Source organism: Balaenoptera physalus (assembly GCF_965194825.1).
Source record: "Balaenoptera physalus genome assembly, chromosome: 3".
In the NCBI taxonomy this organism is placed as follows: domain Eukaryota; kingdom Metazoa; phylum Chordata; class Mammalia; order Artiodactyla; family Balaenopteridae; genus Balaenoptera; species Balaenoptera physalus.
This window is the reverse complement of record NC_138890.1, coordinates 54,359,016-54,384,704: the sequence shown is the minus strand read 5'-3', so window position 1 is coordinate 54,384,704 and position 25,689 is coordinate 54,359,016. Positions and strand designations below refer to the sequence as shown.

Below are 25,689 nucleotides of genomic sequence, written 5' to 3'. Positions count from 1 at the left end.
ATCTTATTGGATCACACCACCACCCTCTTCCCTATTCCATTTTATTTTTTTTAGAAAATCACTTGCAGCCAGCGTCTCTCTAGACAGCGTCTCTCTAGAACGGAGTTCCCCAGAATACATTTTGGGTTACAGTACTACTGACACTTCCTCTCAAATCCTATAGGCTATATTAGGTGTCCTGTACAGACAATGTTTTGTGTGCTAACATGTACAGACATGAATACCTCTCCACGGAGCTGAAAGTATCTTGTGTTTGATGTTATCCTTCGTGGTGCCTGGCACAGGGCTATTCACCTGAGACAGTTCAGATGACTGGCTACATGAATGAGGTCTCGGAAACTCATGGGAAAGAGTTGAAATCACAAGAGAGAGGAAGAGTTAAGAAGAAAACTGCTGACTTTAGAGAAGCTAAAGCTAAAACTACATTTATTACAAGTGGGGCAAAAGCAGAAAGGAAGTATGCAGTGTGCTGGGTGTGGAGTCTGGGACAGCAGAAGAAAGAAAGTAGGGAAACCACAGGTAAAGCCTGACCTTGGGTGGGCTCCTTCCTCTGGACTTCACACTGGACACTGCACAGGAACTCAGGTCCAAGATGGAGGGTCAGGAGGGGGACCCAAGGCCTCCATCCCATTCAGTATGGGGGGCTAAGCACACAGGTGGTTCCAAGTTCAGCAGGCCTGGGTAGAAATCCCGCTCTGCTGCTTATAAGTTATGAAGCCTTGGACAGGTGGCTTGACTCCTTCCAAGCTACATTTTCCTTATCCGTCAAATGGACATAAGAGGCGTCTCTACCTTCTAGGGTGGTTGTGGGACAGATGAGATCTTTCACGTCAAGCACTTAGCATAGGGCGTGTACCCAGAATAACAGGGGAGGCAGCAACAACGCAGAAGTGGGCGCTGCGTAAGGCAAGCTTGCTGTACAGTGAGTCCAAAAGCCTGATGTGTTTTTCCACTGGGCTCAGATCTTAAGGGCTACCAGTTGTTAAATTGCTTTCTATCTGGGCCATCACACAGACACACAGCAGTTTGTCTCTGGACCATCAGTTGTAATACACCTTCCTCGGTACACGCGTCTCTCATTCGGTGCTGAACAATGTCACCACCACCCTGGCTCTGATGGCTCAGGCAGATGAGAGGGAGAGTAAAGGAAACCAGGGAGGGGGATGAAAAAGGAACAGACTCAGAATCACGCACAGGGTTTTAAATCGCCGACTTCTGCTGACATTTTTGCTATGCAGAAGCACAGCTGGCATGCTTTTCAGTTTGGAGACATGGTTGACAATTTCCCCATAATGGGGACACAACTGGCAATTTTCCTACAGAGTAAGGCAGATGGCAATTTTCCTTCAGAGATATATGCAGGCAACAGTTTTGCCCCTGGAGAGGAAAGGCTCGCCGATTGAGATGCAGCCAGTAATTTCTACTCTACAGAAGACACATTCAGTAATTCTGTCCAGTGAGAGAAACAGCCAACAATTTTCCCACGGAGGGTAAGAATGCCCATGGACCAATAATGCTGGCCTTTATCCAGCTGAGGACAGTGAGAGAAGTTTAAGATTTAATTAGTGGCTATTGTACTACCATGGGCCTAATGACATAGTCTCCAGACATGGGCTGGAGACTGGAACTTAGATCAGATGAAGACTCAGAGGATTCGGAACAGGGAAACAACGAAGCTTGGCTCTACCTTTGCAATTTGCTTTTCATACAGCCCTTCATTAATTCTACAAATAACTGTTCAACAGTGAACACCGTAGCAACACAATGCATAGCGTGATGAAGCAGGAGCAATTCATCTAGAAGAGGTTACACTGGTCCCTGGCTTTTGTATAACCGTTTTCACAATATTTCTGCATGTATTATAATTTATAAATATCATCTCTTTTATTTTTATTTTATTTTATTATTTATTTATTTTTGGCTGCATTGGGTCTTCATTGCGGCGTGCGGGCTTTCTCTAGCTGCGGTGAGGGGGGCTACTCTTCATTGCAGTGCACAGGCTTCTCATTGCAGTGGCTTCTCTTGCTGCGGAGCACGGGCTACTACTGTGCGGACATCAGTAGTTGTGGCACGTGGCTCAGTACTTGTGGCTCTCAGGCTCTAGAGCACAGGCTCAGTAGCTGTGGTGCACGGGCTTAGCTGTTCCGCAGCATGTGGGATCTTCCCAGACCAGGGCTCAAACCCGTGTCCCTTGCATTGGCAGGTGGATTCTTAACCACTGCGCCACCAGGGAAGCCCGATATTGTCTCTTGTAATAAGTAATCAGGGCTTCCCTGGTGGCGCAGTGGTTGAGAATCTGCCTGCCAATGCAGGGGACACAGGTTCGAGCCCCGGTCTGGGAAGATCCTACAGGTCGCGGAGCAGCTGGGCCCGTGAGCCACAACTACTGAGCCTGCGCTTCTGGAGCCTGTGCTCTGCAACAAGAGAGGCCGCGATAGAGAGGCCTGCGCACCGCGATGAAGAGTGGCCCCCGCTTGCCGCAACTGGAGAAAGCCCTCACACAGAAACGAAGACCCAACACAGCCAAAAAATAAATAAATAAAAAGTGAAATTCTTTAAAAAAAAAAAAAAGTAATCATTCAAAGTGAAGATAGAATGAGTCAAAAATTTTTTGTTTTTTTGTTTTTTTTCCAGACAGAAAAAAATGGACCAAAAATTCACAGGGGACAGAAATGATGAGACAATCTGGTGTGGTGTGATCTGGGCTGCTCTGACTGGGGAAGGCTTAACAACAAGCTGAACCTTGAATGACCAGTAAGCTCTAGATAGACCAGAGGTTGGCAAACTTCTCCTGTAAAGAGCCAGAGAGCAAATATTTTAGGCTTTGAGGGCCGTTTGGTCCCTGTTGCAACTACTCAATTCTGCCTTTGTAGCGTGAAAGCAGCACAGACAATACGTAAACAGATGAGCATCTATTCCAGTAAAGCTCTACCTGTAGACACTGAAATGTCAATGTCATCTAGTTTTTATGTGTCATGAAACAGTACTCTTTTTTTGATTTTTGCTCAACCATTTAAAAGTGTAAAAACCTTATTCTTTGCTGGAGTTGTGTCAAAACAGGTGGTGGGCCAGAGGTGGCCTGCAGACCACCGTTTACTGACTCCTGATCACTGTGTTTGGCGGGGGGCGGTCTCAGGGGTGCTTCCTATGCTAGACAGGGCAATCAGCATGCCTAAATGCCTGGGGTGATAAATACATTCTGGGGGGGACACTGGGACCCTGGGACTAGCATCACGAGAGCGCATGTGCGAAGCTGGAGCATGAGATCATCGCTTAGGAAGATTTACTGAGATTGACTAAGGCGTGTCCATCCGGCTGGTACAGGAGACGTTAATGGACTTCGGAGTCAGACATATTCGGCTGGAACCCGTGCCCCACCACTTACAGGCTCGATTGTGTTTGTCAAGTTTTCGTTCCTAAGATTCAGCTTCATTGCCTTGAAAACGCAGACGTCTGTTCCCATTTTTGCACGGTTGTAAGAATCCACCTAGCACGGTGTCCAGCACATGATCGGAAGTTAACAAATATTATTAGTGTCACACACTCTTCAACCAATGTGTACTGACTGCCCGGTACGTGTGAGGCGCTCTGACAGGTATTGGGGTTACAAGAGGGAGCTAGACAGAAAAGGTCCTGTGCTCTCTGGCACTTCCTTCAACAAGGAGTGGGCCCACTTACTTACTTACTTATCATGGCTGGAGGCTTTTTTTTTCTTCCTTAAAGGAAGAAAAGTTGCTCATTTCCACCTCCTACCCCCCAAGACGTCCACACCTTAATCCCCAGAACCTGTGACTATGTTACACGGCAGAGGGGAATTGAGGTTTTTGACTACTTGACCTTAAAGTGGGGCGATTATGCTGGATTACCTGGCGGTACCCAGTGTAACGACAAGGGCCTTTCTAAGTGAAGAAGGAGGCAGGAGAGTCAGAGTCAGAGGGATGCAGTGTGAGAGGGACTCGATGGCGATTGCTGGCTTGGAGGATGGAGGAAGGGGCCAGGAGCCAAGGAAGGCTGCCTCCAGAATCTGGAAAAGGCAAGAAGCAGACCCTCCCACAGAGCCTCCACAAAAGAGCCCAGCCCTGCAGACCCAGCGAGACACACTGTGGACTTCTGAACTGTAAGATGATAACTTTCTACTGTTTTAAGTCACTAAGTTTACTAAGTGTGTGATCATTTGTTATAGTAATAATAGGAAATTAATACTCCTCTTTCCCCAGACTGTCCACAAAGGGAGAGAACAGGGCTTATGGGCTCCCCCCGCATCTCTGGGAAGCTGCTCTTATTTCTCTGGGCTGCAGTGGCTGCTGGCTCCCTGAAGAGGTCCCTGAAGAGCCCGCTCCCTTTCAGCAGCTTCTCCTCTCCAGCTGGCCTAGCAGGCGGACCACAGAGGGCCAGGGCGAGTTTGCTGCTTCCCAGGGAGCGCGTGAGCCATCACGGCTCAGCAACCATCTCCTCCCAGCATTCCTGCTGCCACCACTGCGGCTGCTGCACCCACAGGCTGACGCAGTCCAGAGAAACTAGAACACGGCAGCTGCAAAGCAGAGCAAGCCAGGCGGCTCACAGACCATCGGGATTTAGCAGTAGAACATGAGGCTGCGTGTGATCCTGCTGTGCGCTGGGTAACTCTTCTTCCCAAAGCAATGCCATGTCCCTGCTCGGACACCTACAGTGACTCCCCATTGCCAATAGCCACCGGTCCCACCCACTTGGCCTGGCACTCCAGGCCCATCGTATCAGGCCCTGGATCAGCACTCCAATGTTTCTGCCCGCTTCTCTCCTGCTCAAATTCTCCACTGCAACCTGGCTGGCCGACTCATCATTTGCACCAAGGTCAGAGAACTCCTTACTCCAGGGGCCAATCAGGTAGTAAGATAGATGAAGCATGCATGGGTACACAACAGGGAGTGGTAGGGACTGTGGCAAACTAGAGTGTCCACACCCTGTTTCCACTCAGCTCCAGCTGCCTGCTGCCACACAGGAATGTGGGTCCAGCATTGCCAGATCATCTCAAAGTCTAAATTTTTCTGAGGAACCTTGATGTTTCAATGTTAGTAAGTAATTAAACATTTTAAGTATGTGCTCAAACACAAGCCACCTGTAAGCCATACGGGCTGCAGTGTGTGATCTCTGTTTTACATGCTGCAATAATGATGCCCGATGTTTATGGAGCATTTAGCATGTGCTAGGGCTTGATCCATGCTCATTCCCCTCCCGTCTTAGTTTGTGCTGCTATTACAGAATACCATAGACTGGGTGGCTTATGAACAACAGAAATTTCTCATAGTTCTACAGGCTAGAAATCTGAGAGCAGGGTGCTAGCATGGTCTGATTTTGGTGAAGGCCCCACTCTGGGGTGCAGGGGGTCATTTTCTTATTGTGTCCACATGGATACACATGTTGTATTCATGAGGGTTCTTTCTACCTTCATGACCTAATCATCTCCCAAAGGCCCTACTTCCTAGTACCATGACATTGGGGGTTAGTATATCAACATAAATTTGTGGGGGATACACAATCAGCCCAGAATACCATTCTATCCCTGCTCCCCTGTTTCTCTGACTCCTATTCAACCATCAGGGCTCACTATCTCTTCCAGGAAGACTTCCTTGACCACCTCAGCCCACTGCATCCTTTCCTTCCTCTTAGTGGTTAATTTGGTCACTCTCCATACTTCTCCCTGTTATTAAAAAAAATATATACATATATGCAATATATATAAAACATATATATATGTTCAGAATTTACAAGTAATCCTAATTCGGGGAATGGGATCCACGGAAAGGTGGCACTAGTGATAACAACAGCACGTGCTTCCCGACAGAATGATCTTCATTTCACAGCTTGGAGAGACTGGGACCTGAAGGACCTGTGCTCCCTGGGTGAGGACAGCGTCTTAAGGGCTCCTTAGCTCTGGGTTAGACCTTTCTCACGAAGGAGCTAGAATGTGTGATCTAAAGAGAGGGGAGACAAGAACCTGTTTGGCTCAGGGCTCGCCTGTCACTCTGAAGGCTGAACTTGGGCTCACATCCACAGGTAGGCTTATTCATGGGGGGCCTGACTGTCCTTCCTTTGTGAGGATTAATCATTTATTAGCCCAGTGGGGGCAGGTGTCCTTTTGAGAAGTGTCATTCTGGAAAGATACTGATTGAAGCAGGGCTCTGAGCATCTTCTCGCCAGCTGGCAGCAGGAAAGGATGGCTCCAGTCCAGACAACATGAGTTGGCAGTGGGCGTCTCGACAGGAGCCTAATGAAGAAATCTGGTAGCAGTGAGGCCCAGCATTACAAGCCCTCATATTTGGTCTTTCACTCCGTGATATCCCTCTCTCTGTCGGGGGGTGGGCGACAAAGGTGTCCATGGGGTTGTATACCTCCTACTGCGGAATTACGTGTTCCTATAGCCAGTGGGCTCCAGGAACGTGATGCAGTGTCCCCAGGTCCCTGGGTGCGCTCCGTACATCACAGGTTAGACTTCTTAACTCCCTGCTTTCTCCTTCTCTCTCTTTCTCCCTCTCATAATTTGTTTCCAACAGGAAACTGTGTGCAGCTGCTCCAAGAGAAGCTCGAACTCCCTTGGGAGTCCCTGCCCAGGTGGCAGAGACCGTGAGTGTGTGGCCATTATTAGGGGTGATTGCTCGGAAGCTGGTTGTCATGGCACCGCGAGGCCAGGGCTGCACTCCCAAGGTGCCCCCGTTTTCCAGGCTGTCTACCTAATCACTGCAATGAGAGGCGTAAACACGGAAAGGGAGAGGGGAGCAGCTCCCTGCTGACAGTCATCTCCTTGCAAAGCAGGGCGAGGAGGGTCCATCTCGGCATGGGCCAAGCACTGCACGGAGGGACGCTGGTGTGGGTTGGTCACCGCCTCACTGTCTCCTCACGGCTCCTGGGCTATGCCTCTGTGCTCCCAGCACCGGCTTTCTACAGGCAAACATTGCTCCTGACTTAGGGACAGTCAGCGCTGTGCCTCAATGCTCCTGGAACTTGCATCCATGGAGCGGCCAGAGCTACCGTGTTGGAGTAGGTGGAGCCGTTGCCTCCCATCCGCCGGGCCCTGCGCTAGACTCTGATAGTCCATTCCACTCTCACAAGCTGCCTGCTTTACAGATGCAGAAAGTGTATCGGGAGACACATATCACATTTTACCTGATGTTAGATCTTTTCTAAACATCTCATTCATTCATTCATTCATTCATTCAGATGCTTTAGTAGTGATGATAACATCAGAGAGTCATCTGGCTTTGTCACAGGCCCGGAAGAGGCAGAGCTAGGATGTAAACCTAGCCCTGGTTCTATAGCCCACTACTGTCCCCCCATGCTGCATCATTTCTCCTCCAGCCCCATGTTTAGCAAGGGTGACCCCTTCAACTTCGTGCTCACAGGCAGAGGGAGCCCCCGTCTCCGAGGGCATGGTCCCGGTAAAATGAACTGAATTGGTCTAGGGCTTAAACCCCCGATTTGGACTTCATTAGCTGTGTGTTTTCACCAACCACAGAGAATTCACCAGAGCGGAGATGTCTCTTTATGGACCTAACACCAGGCACCAGGGGCGACGTGGAGAACAATTGTCAAATCTGCTGAGCACCTTATTACCTGCCAGGCCCTCCCACTGGCTCCAGACATCCCATCATCACTTCGAGGCCTCTGGGACCTGAAGTCTCTGGGCTCGGATGCAGAGAGAAGACACATTTGGTAATCACTGGAGAAAATAAAGGCTTTATCCCTCAGCAAGCACTCTTGCTTAATGACCTGGTCATGGGAAAGAAGGGACCGTCTGTGCCCTGTTCTCACTTTGAATTTGGCTGAAGAGTAAGAGATCTTTCCATCTCCTCTGTTGCTCACACCCTGCGCTTCGGGTCACCCTCAGCAGGTGATCAGGAAACAAGGGAACCATAGCGTGTTGATTTCCTGAAGGCCAGACTCCACCAGTGAAATGCCCGAGCTGTTCTCTGCTCTCCTGGGATCTGGCCTACCCAGCTACCTCCCACTTGGGCCCAGTGAGGCAAAGATGGGAAGCCTTTCTAGGCATTGTCTATCAACAGCTTCAAGCACGGGCTTTACACCTGCGTCTGAATCTCGGTTCCACCCTTGATTCAATCCTTGACTTCATGTAAATTACTTGCTTTTTTGAGTCTCCGCTTTCTCACCTGTAACTCTGTGCTCCTGGATTGTTGTGATAAGAATAAAACATTCGTAAATAAATACTGACTGCTTACTGTGGGCCAGGCATTATCTTGCTGAATCCTCACAACCATCCAATTATGCAGGCTCTGTTATTGTCCCCATTTTATAGAGGGAGACACTGAGGCTTAGAGAGAGCGGTTAAGTTCAAGTCCAAGAAGTTAAGTTCACACTGGGTTTGTCTGACCCTAGAACCAACACTATTGGCCACAACAGCATGCAGGGTATCCCCTGCTTTTCAAATGTTTGCCTCTTGCCACTTTGTTTTTACAAAAGACCTACACTAGTATCTGTTTTCGCTAACCTAACTAAAAGAAATCTGAAGAGAATTTTCACTTTGAAGAAAAAAGCTAAGACCCGATGCCTTCATTTACACACAGTTTAAGAATCACAGCACTGGGCTTCCCTGGTGGCGCAGTGGTTGAGAATCCGCCTGCCAATGCAGGGGACACGGGTTCGAGCCCTGGTCTGGGAAGATCCCACATGCCGCGGAGCAACTGGGCCCGTGAGCCACAACTACTGAGCCTGAGCGTCTGGAGCCTCTGCTCCGCAACAAGAGAGGCCGCGATAGTGAGAGGCCCGTGCACCGCGATGAAGAGTGGCCCCCACTCGCCGCAACTGGAGAAAGCCCTCACACAGAAACGAAGACCCAACACAGCCAAAAATAAACATAATAAATAAATAATAAATAAAAATTAAAAAAAAAAAAAGAATCACAGCACTAGTGTATTGTGAGACACATACCACATTTTATCTGATGTTAGATCTTTTATGAACATGTCTCACTCATTCATTCATTCAGTATGATTTAGTAGCCATGATACATCAGGCACTATCCCCAGAATGCTTCTACTACTTAATAACCTTCCTAGGGGCTAGCGACCATGTGTTGTAGTAATACAGATTTGTAGTTTTGTGCTGTTACAATGATATGAACACAGAAGGTTCTCAGTAAACAGGGACTGAAAAATGCTACTTGTCAGAACTTTGGGGAATACCTAGGATACACTGAGGATGACGTTTGCCATCACAGTTCATTTCAACATCTAACACAATGTCCAGCATGAACACTATTTGGTCAGCATTTTCTCTCTTTGATGTTGGGAATCTAAATTTCACATTCAATTTAAAATGAACCTTATATTAGATACCTTCCATAATTTCACATCCTCTTGTCCCACCATGGTAAGTACACTGAAGCAGTAAGTGCATCTTATAAGGCTGTCATCCCATTGTGTTTAGCACAATACCTTGCACACACTTATTGACAGATTGCTTGCTTTGTTTGATCTCACCATCTTTTTCCTAAGCTTGATGATCCCATTTATCTCAGATGTAACTCTTCAATGACAATTTCACTGCATTATAGGCGTTTTCAAATGACACCAAAATTTTAAGATTAAGTCGACCCCGGGATTAAGGATGACCATCTAGGAGATAAATCCTATTTAAATCCTTATGTTCAGGTTAAAGATATAAGAGAAGATAAAAGCAAGTATCATTTTAAGCCCCCTGGGGGTGAGCATTCTCTTGCCCTCTGGTGCCCGCGGGCTGTGCTTGATGATGATGGCAGGCCAGCAGGTGCTTCGAGTAATTCAGCAGATAAAGGGACCTGCACGCATGGGGCTGGAAGCTGCTTGAGTGGACAGCAGATTTCACAGCTGAGTTATTGATGCCACCTACCGAGCTGTCAAAATAGAATTACGTGAACTGCACGGGGGGCTCAAATTAGCTGATATACTTAAACATGTGTCAATTACACACGAATGAGATTCCCCCTTCCCTTCTTTATCCTCCAGCGCTGGGCAAGTACTGAAGGCGGCTGAATTCATTATATGAAACAAGAAATAAACCCATGATAAACCATGATCTTTGTCAGTGTATTAGATTTATCTTTTCTGGGCCTTGATTTCCTCAAGCTATAGAAAGGAAGAAAGACTCTGAACTCAAAGAGTTTTATGAAGATCAATTAAGATAATGGGCGAGGAGGGGTTCTGTTAAGTGGTAAAGCGTGCAGCAGTGAAAGGTACCCACTTAATCATTTTATGCTTTGTTTTTTTATGTGAATCTTCCATTCCACTGAATTTGTGAGTTTCCTCCCCAGACTGTCCCTCCCCTAGTCTTTGCCAACTCATTCAATGCCCTTCATCGAAGCATGCACTCAGGCCAAAAAGCTAGGCATCGCCCTAGATTCTTCCCTTAACCTCACCTTCCACATCTAGTTTTTTAAAAGGTCCTGGACCTGGAGATTATCATACTAAGTGAAGTAAGGCAGACAGAGAAAGACAAATATCAGATGATATTGCTTATATGCGGAATCTAAAAAAAAAAAATGATACAAACGAACTTATTTACAAAACAGAAATAGACTCACAGACTTAGAGAATGAACTTACGGTTACCAGGGGGGAAGGGTTAGGGGGGAGGGGTAGATTGGGAGTTTGGGATCGACATGTACACGCTGCTATATTTAAAATGGATAACCAACAAGGACCTACTGTAGAGCACAGGGAACTCTGCTCAGTACTCTGTAATAACCTAAATGGGAAAAGAATTTGTAAAAGAACAGATACATGTACATGTATAACTGAATCACTCTGCTGTACACCTGAAACTAACACAACGCTGTTCATCAACGATACTCCAATATAAAATAAAATTTTTTTAAAAAGTCCTGCTAACTTTACACTCAAAATGTAGCCCAAATCGGCCCCATCTTAGTCCAAGCCACTATCACCTCTTGCCTGGACCATTCTGACGGCTTTCTAACTCTTCTCCCCGTATCCACTCTTCCTCCTGATGCTTCATTCTTCACATAGCCACAGAGTGATATATTTACAAGTATAACCATGTTACTCCTTTCGTTACTCCACGTTACTCCTTTATGGTAGGGAAAACCCTACCATATTTTCCTTCTTAGATAAAATAAAAGCCAAATTCCTTACCTTTGCCTACAGGGCTACCATGCTGCCTAACTCCCAAGTCCTTTGCAGGGAATCCAATGAGAATGAGGCCCCTGGGTTGCTGGCGGTGACTACCCTGAGTGTGGCGTCCTCATGTGACCTGAGCCACCGGCCTCCTCCTCCCATTTCCCCTCTTGCTGCTCCTTCTCAGGACACTATAGGTGGCCAAACTGGTCTTCCTTCTGCCCCTTGACTTGCCAAGCACAGTGCAGATTCACGGCCTCTACATTTGTTGCTGCTGCTTCTCCAGAAACACTTTTCACCAAATCTTGCCTTATCTTATTTACCTATGTGTTTGTTGTCTCTCTTAATCTACCTGGATAGAGTGCCATGGGGGAAGGAGGTACCATTTTCTTAGTGCCTGGAACAGCACCTGGAACATAGTAGCAACAATAAATATTTGTTGAATAAATGAATAGTAGGTGGATTACCATCATTTCATAGACCCCACTTCCCTTTGCCTATGAATTCCAAAGCGTTCCAAAGCTAGAAATGAGCGAACACGGATGGGGTAAGCCACTCTTTGGTGGGAGCCTCTTCATTTGTGTAAGGAGAAGCACTGGGTGGGTACAAGTTTATCAAACTGCGTGACTCTAGTTGTTCTACAAGCATTTATTCGGCACCTTCACTATGCTAAGTGTAGAAGGGAAAAATAAACAGCCTTAGCCATCATGGAGGAAAACCATTTAGTGAATGGTTAGTCTACAGAACCTAAGAGAACGCGCATTATACATTATTGTCAACATAATCACTCCATGAAGAGGAAGGAGGAAAAAAAAGGAAGCAGAATGGAAAACAAGGGGCTCAAACCCCTAGACACTGCAAAACACTGACATTTGGGACTAAAATAAATTTGAAAAGGAAGCCTTCCAGGAAAGAGAGGAACAAATGGAATCTGAGGCAGCTCAGGTGCTCAGGGGCATGGAAAGGGAGCTCCTGGCTGGCAGACAAGCCCATGGCAGCGTAGGCGGCCCCGACTGCTGGCAGGGATGCCAGGACGGATATGGACCCTGGACCTGGGGGTCAACCCGCTAGTCTACAAAGGTCAACCCGCTAGTCTACAGAAACGGAGACAGGTCATTTCAACCTATCATATCAGGTGCTCTGATGGAGGGTACTTAGCCTACTTGGTGAAACTTGAAGAGTATGATAGGCAGAATAATGCCTTCTCAAGGATGTCCATGTCCTCATCTCCAGAACTCATGAATATGTTCCCCCTTCTCGGCAAAGGGGAATTAAGATTGTAGATGGAATTAAAGCTGCTCATCAGCTGACCTTAAAGTAAGGCGATTAGCCTGGATCACCTGTGTGGGCCCACTGTAATCACGATGGTCCTTATATGTGGACGAGGGAGGCAGAAGAGGAGAGTCAGGGTGATAGGGCAGGAGAAGGGTTTGTCCCACTGTTGCTGGCTTTCAGATGGAGAAAGGGACCATAAGCCAAGGAATGCGATGGCCTCAGGGAGCTGGAGAAAGCAAGGAAACAGACCGTCCCCTTGAGCCTCCAGAAGGGGACACAGCCCTCCTTACACCTGGATTTTAGCCAGTGAGACCCATGTCAGTCTTCTGACCCACGGAACTATGAGATGACAAGTTTATGTTGTTTTAGTCACTAAGCTGGTGGTAATTTGTTACAGCAGCCATAGGAAACTAAATACAAAAAGGAAGAGGTGAACTTTGATGTCTCCTCTGGTGGGAAGAGACAGGCTATTGTAAGACCCATCCTGCCCTGGCCAGAGCCCTCCCTAGGCTCTGTCAGGTCAATGTCCCTCCCTGGGGAAAATTTCTCCTGGGTATCCTCTTGACTGGCGTTCTCCTGAACCTCAAATTGAGAATGCTCATCTAGTGTCTGTGACTGCTTTGCCAGTGATGGCTTGTCATGGACCATGATGACAGGTAAGTGGCCTTGAGACGTCCCAAGCCCAGAGAAGCCAAAGCCACCTATAACCTCATGGCCAACCTTTCCTGTTCTGTGTGTCTCTGGGGCTGCAGCCACATGCCTGAACCAGTTTCAGCCTCTGCTGCCTTCTTATCTAAGACCCCCTGCAGGGGAGAGGACGGGACCTGGGACAGCGGCAATTGCTAATGAATGACACTTGCCTCCAAAATTAATAAGCTTTCTTGTTCTTAAGAAAATCCACTCAACTGGAGTCTCCAAGATGACTAATTGACAGAACTGGTTAAATTAATCAAAAATGGAAATGAGGAAGGGGGAAGGGATTCTATTTATACTATATGGTTTGGGCCTTGCCTGCTCTGCTGCTAATTGCTGCTAAGCTTGAATGGGGTAGACGCTGGACTGGGGCAGTGGGTGGGTTTCCGTGAATTCCGCTGCTTGTAGCAGGGCTCTGGCTTTTCTCCAGGAGCAGGGGGGTGGGTGTCTGTGTGTGTTTGTAATCCTGTCATCAGGATTTTTAATAAAATTAAAAGCATTTTTAATAAAGGGCCTTGTCTTTTTAACCTAACCAAGCCCCCCCTGAAATAAACACTGTTAATTACACCCCCCAATCAATACTGAACCCCTTTTGGAAGCTGTCCCAAACCTCAGAGCTTTTAAGATGCATTGCAGCTGCAGCCTCAGCTGATGCCTTTGGACACATTCTATCAGAGATCTGGGGAATGAGCTGTAGGTTTATTAAGGGATCTAGTGGCCTATAGAATCAGGACTTGGCAATTAAGTTTGTAGATGAAGGTGATGAATGAGATAGTGGATTTCATGTTCTGTGCAAGGGCAGAGTTAGTGCTGCCACTGGAAGCTGTTGGGCTGAGGAATCCAGCTCATGGGGATTATATAAAATGGAGTCCCGTGAAATTATCCTTGTGGATGTTAGAAAAAGATCACACTCTTTCTCCTGCTGTCAAATACTCAGGAGAAGAATTCATTCTTCTCATTCTTCTCCCGGAAGCAGACAGACCTGGGTTCAAATCTTGGCTCTTTCACTGTGATCTGCGGCAAGTTTCTTCACCCCTCTGTGCCTCATCTGTAAACTGGAGTTACTAAAACCAATCTTCTTCGGTTGCTTAACTGAGACCTAGAAGAGCTCAAAACTAATATCCATCCCCCTCCTCTATACGTACCTTTAAAGGAAAATAGAATTTCTGATTTAGATGATTAGGTTAGGCATCAAACCTTGCCCCGTTTGCACTGGAAACCAAGCTGTTTTTCTAATGACACTATTCACTAAAACACCTCAGACTTTAAAGCCAAAAGTGCTTATACCTTTTCCCCACAACATGGAAGAGTCAGATTATCTTCACACCAGGCCTATGACAGGCAGATTTAAGCGCACTGCAGGGTTGTGGCTGACTACCCCTGGACAGCCAGCCTGCCTTGCTTTCATCTGAAGGAGGGAATTTCTGTGGCCACATCTTGAGCTGCAGATGTGCCAGTGTGGAAGGGCCTTGGGGCTAGAATAGCACGACTATGAGCCGCGGCTCACGGGTAGAGCCAATGCAAGAGGACAGGTGCTGCAAGGCTGCCCATCACCACTGCTGAGAGGAGCCCCGGCTCGTCACCCTGGCCAGCTTCACCTCCTGCAAGTCCCCAGCACAAGCCACACCCGCTCAATAGGATGGGACCTCTGGGGCAGGTGAGGAGTGAGGCAGGTCTGGCCAAACTATGACGGAATTAAGATGCAACTGAGGGATCTCCTCTGTGTCATCAGACACTGAGCATGGAGTTCACATTTGTGATTGATTTCATCCAGCAAATATGCTTTGGGAACCCAATGTGCCAGGCAGTCTGCTAATTGCTTTTACTTTAACTAATTAATGGCCAAAGATTTCCATGAGACTGAATCGCATGATCACCTCTCTACTCTCATCTTTCTTGACCTCGCAGAAGCCTCTGACATAACTGATCCCAGTGTCTTTCTAAATCACGCTCTTCTCTTGGCTTATATGCTTACTCAACCCCACCCCTTGGTTTTCCTCTTACCTCCCTGGCAGCTCATCCTCAGTCTCTTGTAAAAGGCTGCCCCCTGTTGCCCCCAACCCCACTGGCAAATGCTGACGTGCCCTTGGCCTCCATCCTGGACTCTCCACTCCTCTGCATCTACATCTTCTCTCCTAAGTGACTTCACCTTGTCCCATGGCTTTAAAGACCACGAGATGCTCATGATTCCTAAATTTCTATCTCCAGGCCAGACCTCTCCCCTGACTTCCAGAGTCAGGTATCCATTTGTTACCAGGCTTCTCTAACTGTGCGTATCATAGGCATCTCAATCCGGACACATCCAAAAGAGATGTGTGTTTGGTCTTTCCATACCAAACCTGTTCCTTCCTGAGTCTTTTCATCAGTATGTGTTACCACTATACCCTGAGCAGCTCAAAACCAAAACCTAAGTTTTCTCAGAATCCTCCCTTTCTGTCACCCCTCCACTTTCAGCCTCTCAGCAAGTCCTCTTAGCCTTACCACCTCAGTAGATTCTGTGTCTGTCCACTTGCCATCACTACCCACCCCAGCCCTGGTCAGAGCCACAATCATTTCCTCCCAGACCATGGCAAGGGCCTCCTAACTGGTCCCAGAGCTTCTTGGCCTGCCAACCCTTTTAGCAAATTAAGACCATAAACAGAGTACACACTTGCCTGCTTAGAACTGTCTACTAGCTTCCATCACACTTAGAATGAAATCCAGCCTCTCTGCCCTGGTCTGCAAGGCTCTCCACGATCTGGCCCCAGCCTGCCTCTTCGGCGTCACCCTCCACCCTGTTTCCCAGCTCACCGATCTCCATCCACTGGTCTTTCTTCTCTTCTTTGAACACACACGGTTGTCCCTATGTCAAGGTCTTCCTACTTTGATATTATCTCCCTGTTTGGCTCCTTTTGACAATTCGGGTCTCAGTTCAAAGGCTACTCGTTAACCCTTTTAATTTTCTTATAGCTTTTATCAGTGTCAGAAATTATCGCACTCATTTGTGTACTAGGATATACTTTCTTTCCTCCCTTCACGCTAGAATGTAAGCTCCCTGAAGGCAGGAAAGAGTGGATGTTGAATAAATCTTAGTTGAGCAAGTGATTTCTGGAGTGCCCGTTAAGAGGCACAAGTCCGGATCAAACCCCAGTTGTCACTTGTTCTTTGGTGGCCGTGAGAGTATCATTCCTCCTCTTAGCTAGTTTCCTCATCTGTAAAATGTGACAAATCCTAGGATGCCCCCCATAGGGTTGTCAGGACCTTGGCTTACTTTCTGGATATAGTAAATGTCACAGAAGTTCCCTGTGATTATGGCTGCTGACATGACTACGTCACGACTATGGCTGCTTTTCCCCCGTTCCTGCTCTTAGACACGCGTGGAAGGGAAGTGAGAGAGCATCATCTTCGCAACCATAACAAACACGGAGCTCTTATCATGGGCCAGGCACTGTTCTAAGGCTTCATGGCGTCTTCTCATTTAATCCTCCCATGCCCCCTAATAAGTGCTGCTACTAGTCATATCTTATAGGTGAGCAAATTCAGACACAGAGAGGTTAAGTAACCCGGTTAAGATCACACAGTTAAGTCACAAACAGAGACTGATAGTGGACACCATGGTGATTTTCCTTCCCTATCTTGGCCCTTCTCTGAAGTCACTCACTACTGTCAGTTTAGTTTGACAGACGGGAAGAAACAAAGTAGACATGTTCTGGGCTGTGCTTACAGGGAATGCTATAGACTGAATGACCATGTCCCCTGAAATTCGTATGCTGAAACCTAATCCCCAGTGTGATGGTATTTGGAGAAGGGGGTTTGGGGAGGTGATTAGGTCATGAGAGTGGAGCTCTCATGAATGGGATTAGTGACCTTACGAAAAAGAGATTCCAAGGCTCCCTCACATCCTTCTGCCATGCAAGGACACAGCGAGGGAAGATGGCCATCTATGGACCAAGAAGCTGGTCTTCACCACACACTGGATCTGCTGGTGTCTTATCTTGGACTTCGCAGCCTTCCAGAAATAAGTGTTTGTTGTTGAAGCCATCCAGTCTGTGGTATTTGATTATAGCAGCCCGAATGGACTAAGGCAGGAGATATCATCCTGGGCTCCCCACCTCCTTTCCTGCCCCAGTACCTAAGACAGGTGCTGTCAACGGTGTGTGTAGAGGGAATCTCCTCTTTGTACCCTTGGAGTACCCAGCGGGCTCTCCTGTTATCCACCAAGCTTCTCCCAATTATAGAAGTAAAACTACAACCTTGAGGAGAATCTGGAAAATAGGAAAGCTGCCCGAATTTTGCTGCCCTGACATCATCCCTTTCACGAAGAGCCCCAGTCTTTGTCTACACGTATTCTTCTTCACACTGCTGAATTCAGGGTGGGCTTGTAATCTTGCGTGCTGCTTTAACACTTATCATAAGCATTTCCCCACCTGCTCCATCTTTAACTGTGTTCACAGGTAGTTGGCAGGTTACATCTCTATGGACCTTCACAGGAACCTCTTTCTCTATTCCCACTCCCATTTGAGGGTTCCAGCTGCTACTTTTCTTTTTCTTTTTTTCTTAAAATTAAAAAAAATTTATTTATTTATTTTAATTGGAGTATAGTTGATTTACAAGATTGTGTTAGTTTCAGGTATATAGCAAAGTGATTCAGTTATATAAATATGTACATACATATACATATATATATATATTTTCAGATTCTTTTCCATTATAGGTTGTTATAAGATATCGAATATAGTTCCCTGTGCTATACAGTAGGTCCTTGTTGTTTATCTACTTCATATCTAGTGGTATGTATCTGGTAATCCCATACTCCTAACCTGCTGCTTTTCTTTCACGTTGTAAGAACAAACTCTACTTATTCAAGACCCCCTCCCCTTATGAGTGGTTTCTCAATAGGAAACAGGCTTCCTAGCACCTCATCGCCTCTAAAATCAGTTTAAGTCCTGTTTGTTCAGAGAGCAAGTATGTTTCGGCACCATGGGAAAGTATCCAGACATCGTCACCATAAAACACATGGATCCCACGAGGGAGGTGTAGAGGCTCCACATACAGGTTTCTATTGCCTCTGTCCTCTGTCCCCCACCACGTTCAATAAGAGCCGCACACACTGTGTGCTCACGACAGGTCAGGGGCTGTGCTAAGAGCCGGTCCATGACCACTTCTCCCCCTTACCACCTGGAGGAAAGGTTCAGCATTGGCGCCTTGCCCAGGCTGCCTGCAACGAGCGGGCCTGGGACCCACACCTGGAGCTGTGAGCTCCAGGAACTGTGCTCTGGATGACTTTCAGGCCTTCTATTAGGGGCTAAATTGTGTACCCCCTCCCCAAATTCTTATGTTGAAGTCCTAATCCTCAGTACCTCAGAATGTAACCATATTTGGAGGTAGGGTCTTTAAAGAGGTAATTAAATTAAAAAATGAGGTCATGAGGGTGGAGCCTAATCCAATATGATGAGTGTCTTTATAAGAAGGGCAGTTTTGGACACAGACAGGTGCAGAGAGAAGATGATGTGAAGACACAGGGAGAAGATGGTCACCAGCAAGCGAAGGAGAGAGGCCTGGAAGAGATCCTTTCTTCACAGCCTTCAGATGAAACCAACCCCATTGATACCTTGGTCTAGGACTTCTAGCCTCCAGAACAGGGAGACAGTAAGATTTTGTTTTTTTAAGCCACTCAGTTCATGGTATTTTGTTATAGCAACTCTAGTAAATGAAAACACCTTCTTTCATCTGTCTTTTCCCACCCGCCTGCTTTTCTACCGCAGTTGTTCAGTGAAGCCCCATTTGTAGCTGGGTTGGTAATGCAGGGGTTGGTAAAATAAAGTCCCTGCCCTTATGGAGATTATATTCTAGTCAGGGAGACAGAGGAAGAAAAACAAACATCTATAGCTGAGTACTAAGAAATACATAAAGAAATAAAATAGGGTGATGCAGTAGAAATAGGGTGCAGATGGGGGTGGAAAAGAGAAGTCCTCTTTGAGGAGGTGATATTTTCCCAGAGATCTAAAAAATGAGAGCAGTCTAAACAAGGGAAGGCCTGGTGGGAGAGCATTCCAGGTAGGGGAAGAGCCTGTGCAAAGGGCCTGAGGCACAAAGGGCTGGGTGTGTTGAAGGCACAGGAAGCAGACCAGCGTGGCCAGACTACAGGGACCAGATTCCTGTGGCTCTTGGAAAGGAGTTTAGATTTAATTTCTCTCTCATTCCCTTGGTTCTCATTCATCACACCTGGCCAGTTTTTTCACTCAACTCCCAGTACTCACGCATTAAAAGGGAACAGCAAGATTCAGGCCAGCCACTGCTGCTGCCATCAACACCCTATTGTTTCAGCCATTAGAATCTCAAACTGCAAATACAACCCTTGTCATTACCGCCAGAAGCGATAGAAAAAAACCTGAGAGATGAGGAAGAGAATCATCCTTTCCAACCCCTGCTGAGTATGCAGAGCAAGGGACGTATGGAAATTAATATATGCAGCTCTGATAACACGGAACTCCTCGGCATTTTGATTAAACATTGATGGTTATTAAATACCCTCCTTCTCAGAGCTCATCTCCGAAAGCCAATGTTGCTTTTCATTTTGAACTCTGATGAACTGTCTCCATTCCGTTTGCACACCCGGGCTGAACCATGGTCGACGGAAGGCTGGTGTTGGAGGAGGATGGAGAAAATCAATATGAAATGTCAGGTGCCGGGTCAGATTGAACTTGTTTTCCCAGCTGGCGGGAGCTCGGGCCGCTGCCGCTGCAGCAGCCAAACAAAGGGAGATGCACACTGACGAAGGTCGGCACTTTGGACGAGTCAGGAAAATGAATTTCGTTCACTTCTTAATTAGATTAGGAGGCTGGCGGCTGGCAATTCAGAGCACTGCTGGTGTCGGGATGGGGCGTGGGGAGGCAGGGCTGCAGCAGGGGTCTGCAGGTGGCCAGCTAGCTCCCAGTCTCCCTAGGGACTGTCTCCTGGGCTCTACTTCTCAAGGGCTGTGTGGGACCAAGGCTGCAGGGAGAAGCAGCCCCCAGGGGGTTCCTGGGTGCATGGGCTCGATGACCCTTCCCAATATTTTCCCCAGGGAACATCTCAGTCTTTAGGTAGCAGCTCAGTGGTCACTGCCTTGTGGTATAAGGTCCTTGTCACACCCCCTCACAACACGACAAGACTCTTTTTCACACCACTTATTAGTCACAATGTCATTATCTATCTGTGATTCTCTGATGAATGCGTCTTTCCTCCTTAGTGTGACAGTTCATCTTATGCATCAACTTGACTGGACCATGGGGTGCCCAGATATTTCGTCAGACATTATCCTGGGGGTTTAGGAGGGTATTTTTGAATGAATTTAACATTTAAATTAACAGACTGAGTAAAGCAGATTGTCCTCCCTAATGTGGGTGGGCCTTATCTAATCAGTTGAAGGCCCGAATAGAACAAAAGGCTGACCCTCCTCCCAACAAGAGGGAATTCTCCTGCCTGACTCCTTCGAGCTGGGACATCATTTTTTTCCTGCCTTTGCACTTGAACTGGACCATCAGCTCTTCCTGGGTCACGAGTCTGCTGGCCTTTGGACTAAAACTACCTCATCGGCTCTCCTGCAGCCCCACTGAAGGTCCTGGGACTTGTCAGCCTCCATGATTGCACGAGCATAATTGTTATGAATACTTATAACAAATCTTTCACATTTATACATACACACGTGTATATGTGTGTGTGTGTATATATATGCATATGTGTATATATATGATATATATATATCTCCTATTGGTTCTGTTCCTCTGCAGACCCTCACTAGTATAGACCTTGAGCTCTAAGAGGGAAGAAAGCAGATCTGGTTTTGCTCACCATTGTGTCCCCAGAGTCTGGTACAGTACCTGACATATAGTGTGTGCTCAACAAGTACTAATTAAATAAATGACTAATGGGGCTTGTGGACATGGAATAAAGGTTGGAGGTTCAGGCCTCTTAGAGCTGCAGGTCTGGAACCGGGGGGTACTCAGGAGGCATAACTGTGGTAACTGCTGCTGCCGTTCACTGTCTCCTGTGTGCCTGGCAGAGGGTTAGGCTCTTATACACTTGAGGACAGTTACTCCTTGGGAACAACCAGCCCTGAGACGGTCTTTACTATATTATTTCTATGTTCAAAGGAGGAACTTGGGATTCAGAGGGATTTAAAACTTGATTGGGGGTCACACAGCTGCTAAGAGACAGAGCTGCGTTCTGATTCCAAAGCTTCTTCTCTAAACAATTCTAGTTCCGGAAATGCCTAAGGCCTTATCTTTTTTCCATCTTGAGTTCAGAGTTCACCAAGCCTCCCAATCAGCTTCCTCCTCACTATCCAGGCCTCCTGTGGGTCTGTCTGAACCCAGAGCCCAGGCTGGTGTCTGCCACTTTGGGCTGTGAACACACCGGGCTTCTCGTGCCGTCTCTGGCATCCACTTTGGGTTGGTGGCCCTTCAAGCCCGGTCAGACAGCCTATGTCACCTCCCACACAGCATGTCCCAGACTGGTCCTCAACCGTTCACTCTCCTTCAGTATGGCTTCTTAGTCCGCAATTCACATGGCATTTATGTCAACTCTCAGGCATAAATTTATTTATTGAATCAATATTTACTGAGCACCTGTTTGTGTGTCAGTCCTTTGTGATACAATGTGAGCAAAACAGATTCAGTTCTTGTCCTCAGAGAATTTATAGTCTAGAGGGGAAGGATATTGAACAAGTAATATCCACGTGTGATGAACACCAATCTCTAATATTGCTTTACATCCCCACAGTTATTTTGAAAGAAAAATGTTTCTTTTTCCCTTTCCTTTCTTTCAATTTCCATAGCTACCATCTTTTTTTTTTTTTAATTTTTATTGGGGTAGAGTTGATTTACAATGTTGTGTTAGTTTCAGGTGTTCAGCAAAGTGAGTCTGTTATACATATACATGTATCCACTCTTTTTAAGATTCTTTTCCCACATAGGCCATTACAGAGTACTGAGTAGAATTCCCTGTGTTACCATTCTTGTCTAGGTTATGAATTTCTATTGTATTGAGACTAAAGCAAAACCTTCTAATTCTCCTATGTTTCTTCCCACCACCACTGTGTTAATCTTCCATAAAACATAAATTCTATAGCTCTGTTCTCCAGCCAAATGATCTCCAATTGCTCTCCACATACTGGGAGCTGTGCTTCTCAAGCTGGGGCACATGTATGCATCCTTGGAGGTCAGGAAGGAGGACGATACGGGGGTGCACCAGGTGGTATAGGAAGCCGCAGATAAATGCTGCATCTTTTGGAAATGTCAATTTTGCTTGAAATTTGGGGATAGGTAGAAATGTAATCTTTAAATTAAATGGAAAGTAGTCATTTTATGGGAATAAAATACAAAATCCATGTGAAATTTTAAGATGGCAAAATAAGACTTCAAAGAAAATCCACTGTGGTCAGCACCTCCCCTGGAGCCTCAGGCCTCTGGCAGGCACGTGCAGTTTTGCCTTTGCTGAGAGGCCGGACCACCCAGAGCACATCAGAGAGGCTGGATTGCCTTTTGTTACCCTTCCTGCACAGCAGGCAGGCTCACAGCCTGGGTCCGGGGGTGCTGTACTTGGTGGAAAAGTTTAAGAAGGACGGGCTACCATAGGAGCCAGACTCTGAGTATAAAGCAGGTACTCAGTGAATGAATGAATGAATGAATGGATGAAGGCATAACTTCTGACTCTGACCTTCAACGACTGACTTGATATAAACCATCATCCCTATTTGACCTCTTTTCCTCCATATTCCCCTTTTACCCAAGCCCAACACTTCTTGCTAAGGCTCTTTAAAGGTTTCATGTCATTTCCTAACTTCAGGCTTTTGCCCATTCTTGTGTGTACAACGCCAAACACCCTTCTCTCTATTTCCTACCTAACCAAATCCTACTTGTGCTTCAACACTACCACTCAGCCTCTGCCTCCCCTGTGGGGTCTACCTCCAATGTCCCTCCCTCCCCTCTTCCCCAAATATCCCAACTCCTAATCGTCTCTACCACTCATTTGGGTGTCCTGGGTACATCTTGCCTCACCAGCCAAACTTGAAATTCCTTGAGTGTTAGGAGATGTCTTACTCTTTCCACTGTACCCCTCAGAGTGCTTAATAGTAATGGATACATCATAGATACAAGAAGATCACGCGGAAGGATTGCCAATGAATTTTAGTCTACATCTGTGATTCTCAGCTGGGCACAATTTTCACCCCAGGATACATCAGAATGTCTGGAGACATTTTTGGTTGTCATAACTGGCCTTTGCTGCCTGCATCTAGTGTGTAGAGGCTGGGGGTGCTGCTAAACATCCTACAATGCATAGGACAGCTGCCTCCCCCAAAGAAAGGATCGTGTGCCCCCAATTCAATAGTGCGTCGTTAAGAAATCCTTGCGTACGTTATAGAATCTTCCTAACCTCTTTTCTTGACTCTTCGTTCTCCCAGACAGAACCCAACCTCCATCCCTCTGCCTTCAGTCTAAGTAACTTCTCCAAAAAATAATTCCAATCAGTCCCCTGGCTACTCTAGTGGCTGTTCTGACTGACTTTGAGAGAAAATTCAAGTCCATTATCATGGTCATTATGACCAATCTCCTGCCTTCCTCCTGAACTTCAACTCTTCCCTCTCCAAGTCATTCCCTGTATGCCAGTCATATCAGTCACCCTGCAGTTCCAAAAGTGTTATGATCGTTCATGCCTCAGCACCTTTGCACATGCTGATCCTTCTGCCTTGAACATTTCCCCCTTTTTGGCTTATAAGGAAGTACTGCTCAAAGATCAATACCAGCACAGACACCAGCAAACATCGATAAAGCATCTATGTACGGGCCGGGTACTGTTTCAGGTGCTAGGGAAACAGCAGTGAACAAAACAAAGCAAGTCCACACCCTCAAGGAGCCAATAGTATAGATCAGTACTCTTCAAGAGAACCTTCTGCAATGAAGGAAATATTAAATTAGCACTGTCCAATATGGTAGCTACTAGCTACACAATGGCGATTGAGTACTGGAAATGTGGATCATCTGAATTGAAATCTTCTGGAAGCATAAAACACACTTAGTATGAAACACCTCATTAACAATTCTTAATAGTTATCTAATCTCCGTGACACACCCATGAGGTGGATGTTATTATCCTACCCATTTTACGTATGAGAAAACTGAGGCTCAGAAAGGTAAAGGAAAGTTGGACAAAGTCAGACGGCTAATAAGGGGTGAAGCCTGCCTCTGACTGGGGTCTGTATGTCTCTGGAATCCACACAGTCTACATCCCACTACATTAGACGTACCAGCTCCCCTGTGCAATACTCCTCACAGCGAATGAGCAAACAGAAATGATCAAAATGACCCAGATATTCACACCTCTCCTAGCCATACCCCTACACAGAGAGTCATCACATCGCTCAGGTCCCATAGGAATTAAAAGCGAAAGCTGGGGCTGTGGGAGAGAAAGGTCTTCACTCCCAGCTGTCGAGGCTGCAGTGGCAGAGTGGCACCCAGCAGAAGATGCTGGCCAGACAAACAGCTCTCATGGCTCCTGAACATCTTGGCAGCTGCACGGTATTTAGTCTGACACTGGACATGGGTGACCACTGCCCTCTAGGCACCTTCACTCTGGGGAGTTTTGTTTTCTAGAAAACCTCCCTGCTAGCTCCAGGCCCATTCTGGCTACCACAGCTGACCCTTGCTTCACCCGCTTACATCGGTCTTAGCCTTTGGCCCCCAAGCACTCAGCCCCGACTAGTTCGGAGCTGCTTTGCTCAGTCAACGCCCTGAAAACTCCAGCGTGATCCCAGGGTCTGTGAGCCTGGTGGACTTTATCCCATCCCTTCTCTCTGAAGCCCTTCCCTGGTGCCCACTAGGATCACTGGGCCTTCTAAGGTGCTGGTTCCCAAAGCCTCACTCTCTCCAAGAAGCCACTAACCCTTTCCCCCAGCTGTTATTTTTTTTTTAAAGTTGAGGTATAATTGACATATAACATTATATTAATTTTAGGTGAACAGCATAATGATTTCATACATGTATATATTGCAAAATAATCACCACAATGAGTTTAGTTAACACCCATCACCATGCATAGTTGCAATTTTTTTTTTTATGATGAGAACTTTTAAGACCTCTTCTCTTAAGAACTTTCAAATACACGATACAGTGCTAACTTGTCAGTGCCCCCAGCTGCTATTCTTGATTCCTGTATATTCACAGCCTCTCACACTGTCCAGCAAGTCCAGTTAACTCTACTGCCAAGATCTGTCCAGAACCCGTCCGCTCCTCTCCATTTCCACACCCTGCCCTTGTCCAGGTCACCTGCATCTCCTGCCTGGATATCGCAACCATCCCCTAACTCGTCCCCCCACTTCTTCTCTGCAGGTTCATTCTCCCCAGAGCAGCAAGAGGAATCTTAAAACATAATTCAGATCATGTCACAAGGTTACGTGACAGGGCTCATGTCTTGTTCATCTCTGTATTCCACAGCCGGAAGCCAATGTTTGTGGGATTGGACGTGAGGTTTCCTCTTTATCAAAATACCAAACGTGGAACTGACTCCCGGGTCAGGCCAACACGTGTAGTTTCTTTACTCCCAGTGTGTCTGAGGTGGGAAAGGAGATCAAACCCCTCCAGGCCCTCCCCCTTCTCCTCCCA

The 25,689-nt window shown here is 46.8% G+C and overlaps 1 protein-coding gene across 9 annotated transcripts in view; it reads right to left on the bottom strand.

Moving 5' to 3' along the window:
- Window positions 1-25,689, bottom strand: part of PPP2R2B (protein phosphatase 2 regulatory subunit Bbeta) — a 689,017-nt gene that overhangs the window by 24,217 nt on the left and 639,111 nt on the right. The window lies entirely within an intron of this gene.